Below are 4,166 nucleotides of genomic sequence, written 5' to 3' on the forward strand. Positions count from 1 at the left end.
AGTATGCCTACACGTCTACGTTGCGATATATAAGACGTAAACCACGTCACTATCTGCAGCTTTCTCAAGACTATCTAGAAGAGTTATGTGTACAATCCTATCCGCTTAGTGTTAAATCCGCAGTGGCTAGGCTGCTTGGTTTTGGGAGAAAAGCCATATAATTTGCGCATACCATGTACATATAGCTAGATTGTGCAATGAATGCCTTTTTTGTGTATTATGCAGACTGAAAAGTTGAACTGGATGGAATACTTTGTTGACTGTGTCTAGCCTGAAGTACAATATTATTAAGTGAAGTCGAGGACTTCTGAGATGTACAGGTTTGTAGTAGTTAATGTTGTACGGCTCCTCGATCATAGATGACTTAGATAAGCCTGTCAGATATTTGAGAAGCACCAGTAGTGTGTCTGTGGTGATTTGTGTCTCCATGTTTATGCAAACGGGTCATATCGCTGTTTTTTCCACTTTTGAAAGACCCACAGTCTACACAGTCAGTTAATTTTTTAATTTATTTTTTTGACACAATTATTTAGAGATTATTAAGATGAGATGCTATTTATTTTCATATGCAAAAATGTCACTGTATTCCATATCCACAATGTGATTGTTCATGTAACTAAAGCTGATGCGCAGACATTCAATGGTTTGAATTTGACTGAAACTAATGATGTAGTATATGGTGCTTCTTCATAGGAAAGAAAAAGGGGGAGGAAATGAAAGTATAAAGCACCTGAAAAGAGGGGGGGGAGGGGCCGAAATCTGTAGCTAAAAGGTCCATGTCTAACAATTTCTCCATTTGGTCTCCTTGACACAGCAATTTCCTTGCCCTCTAGACCACAACAACTGCGGTATTCATTCCTCTCGCACTTGGCTACCCTGGTCTCACGCTGTGTGCTACTTCGGTTATACAAGTCCAAGAGGGCCAGGGAGCAATCAGAACACGCGTTTCCAACACCACATCCAAGGCTCCTCGGTGTCTGCGGTTTGGCGGCTAGTTGTCTTGTTCTTTGCAGTGAACTGAAACAGACACACTTTCCCGAAGTAGAACAGAAGCTGTTGTCCTTTCAGACCTCTGTAACTAACTGTAATCTCGGGGAAGTACAGACGAAAAGGAAGGAAGAAAGAAATGGACTCGAACTTTATAAGAAAGGCATCCGTGTATGCCATCTAGCCGATCAATTATTGAACAAAGAAGTGACAGGGAGATATAACCAACAGCACCATGGCCCTATGGGGCCTGGGGGTGTGTGTGTCTGAGTCACACCACCATCACCAAAGGACCTCCTCGTGGTAGCTGGGGAGGGACCAGCCATACTGGGGAGCGACCAGCCATACTTTCTGTCATTCACTCTTGGCTCAAACCGAAGCTGCTCACCAATCCAACCGTACCTGTACCCGTACCTGTACCTGTACCTGTACTGTACAGGTCCTGATGAACCTACAGCAATCCGCCCAAGGTCCATCATCGCATCATTTCCTCGTCTTGGACCTAGACCACCGACTCTCCATTTTGTTTTTTTTTATTATCAAAACGAATGATGTTGTTTGTTTCCAAACGTTTTTATTAACGTTATACTTGATATGATGACTAGTTTCTAAGTATTTAGAAATGGAGATAATTTGAGTAATGTAATACAAAGTGAGTATGGACATGCTTTCTAGAGATGTGTCAGTGCGCCCGTCTACAACGTAAAGAGCTGAAGGTGATTGTATGGATCAGCATAAGTGTCCTCCATGATGACTAACACAATGCTTGCTTGCAACTGACTATTAAAACACTTGCGCAAGAGGTTTTCAGAGTATTTTCCTGAGTCCAATACTAGAACACAAAGACTTTTCAATACAAGACCGGGATTTAGGATAATGTGTTTGCTTGTTGGTTGAAGAAGGCCTCCTTCCCTCCCTCTCTCTCTCCCTCCCTACTGCCCTTCCTCTCTCTCTCCCTCCCTACTGCCCTCCCTCTCTCTCTCCCTCCCTACTGCCCTTCCTCTCTCTCTCCCTCCCTACTGCCCTTCCTCTCTCTCTCCCTCCCTACTGCCCTTCCTCTCTCTCTCCCTCCCTACTGCCCTTCCTCTCTCTCTCCCTCCCTCCTTCCCTCCCTCTCTCTCTCCCTCCCTACTGCCCTTCCTCTCTCTCTCCCTCCCTCCTTCCCTCCCTCTCTCTCTCCCTCCCTACTGCCCTCCCTCTCTCTCTCCCTCCCTACTGCCCTTCCTCTCTCTCTCCCTCCCTACTGCCCTTCCTCTCTTAAAGAAGGCTTGATAGAGTGATAGCGTTGAATATTTGCATAGTTTACTCTTTGAGGGCTTCATCTCAGCCTGTTCTCCATCCTTTTTTTTTTTTAATCAATTATTTATTGCAAAACAGTACACATGAAAAACTCACATTATTACACCAAACAAAATAAGTGTCAGTCCTGATTTTTAATTTTTTTCTTATCTTACCCCCCACCCCCCCACACACACTATAAACACATGAGTAACCCCCCCCCCCTCCCCATGGCGAAAACATCCCTTCCACCCCCCCCCCCCCCCCCCCCCCCCCATAGTAGCCTGTTCTCCATCCTTGAGTTAATCTTTATTTTTAAGTTTTATCCCAACAGGGCAAGTGAAGACCTGTTGTGATAGCTCTTTTCTGATGTAGATGGGGTCATTCCTTAAACTTGCACAGCCGTTTTCAGCTATGGTATGCTATCTACCCAAACTGCAATCGGTATAATGCTGTTGCAGTTTTATTTATTTTAAAGGGAAAGCTGGAAAACTATCAGTTTACCTATCAGACACAAAAAAGGTCTCCAGATTGTAGTGAAACATTAGGAGAGCATTCTGCTAAAAGAGAACGGAATTGAGGGTAAACGTAACATGACTAGTGTTTATCCTCTGCGTTACATCACATATTATAGAGCAAATTAGTATTTTCAAAGCCTGCAGTTACAAATATCACCCCCTAACCCTGCCACACACACACACACAGTTCTAAATGAGCACCTCCATCCCATGTCCTCATACCGTCTCCAGCCAATAGGAGGGCTTTGTCTTCCCACCCCCTCGCTAATAGCGTTTACATAACGGCCCTGCTTCCAGTGACCCCCAAATCCACTAACTCTCCACAAAAGGAGATTACAAGAGAATTAGGCTCGGCCACCAAGGGCCTGGCGTGGAAAGGCTCTGACCAGCGCACTCTGGACTCGCATCAAGAACAGAGATGTGTAATGCAATAATACCACCTTCGATTAGGTGGTTGGTTGCTTATAGCAACTGGAAAGTGAATGGATTTGTGGTAAAATGGTGAATGGTTACGTATTGCGTAAGTGATATAGTGGAAATGCTAGCTCCTCGTCCAACAACAATCAAACAAATCTACAATATAATATAATAATACTAAAACAATGACATGGGTGCAATGTATGTAGCAGCTATAATAATTGACCTATATAAATAATCATGTTTCCTTCCTCTACTATCAACAAAACTATTCAAACCAGTGATGTGGAGTATCCAGCAGGTCTGTAACAACCTCAGCATGTATACGTGTACATTACTCAACAACATGTAAAGAACAAACAACCATGACTGAACCAAGAGGCCAACCATTACATCCTGAATGAAACCTCCAATCCAATTTAGTCTCAATTCAAATATTTTGTCTGTGATGTTTTCCTAGAGAGGTGGGGGGGAGGCAGGGGGGGGGGGAGTGGACCAATTGGAATGTTATGCATGTCCTCTCATGCCTCTGTCCCAAAATGCATTGCTGTCTGTCTCCGTCGGGTGCATAAACCTCCACACTGCATTCCTCAGCGATGGCCTCTCAGATGCAGAGACAGGCGTTCCTCCTGTCAGACGGTCTGGCCCTCGAGACCACAGTCCACCGTCCAGGCCAGGGTGACATTTTCAATAACAAGGTTGTGAGTCTCAAACTTCACACACATTAGCAGGGACGGACGGGGACAGCAAAGCCCTGGACCTTCACCTGGCCAGGCCCAGGGGGGGGGGGGGGGGGGGCATCACTTATTTACTCCTTTTTTTTGGCCCATGTTTTTCTTTACCACCGACCCTACAGATCGATCGGTGCTCCAGATGCCCAGCCCTTTATTGCATATTAGGACAATTCATCTCACACTGTAATACATCTAACACTGTAGTACATCTAACTCCGTAATACATCTGTAA

Source organism: Nansenia antarctica (genome assembly GCF_963989245.1).
Source record: "Nansenia antarctica genome assembly, chromosome: 2".
Lineage (NCBI taxonomy): Eukaryota > Metazoa > Chordata > Actinopteri > Argentiniformes > Microstomatidae > Nansenia > Nansenia antarctica.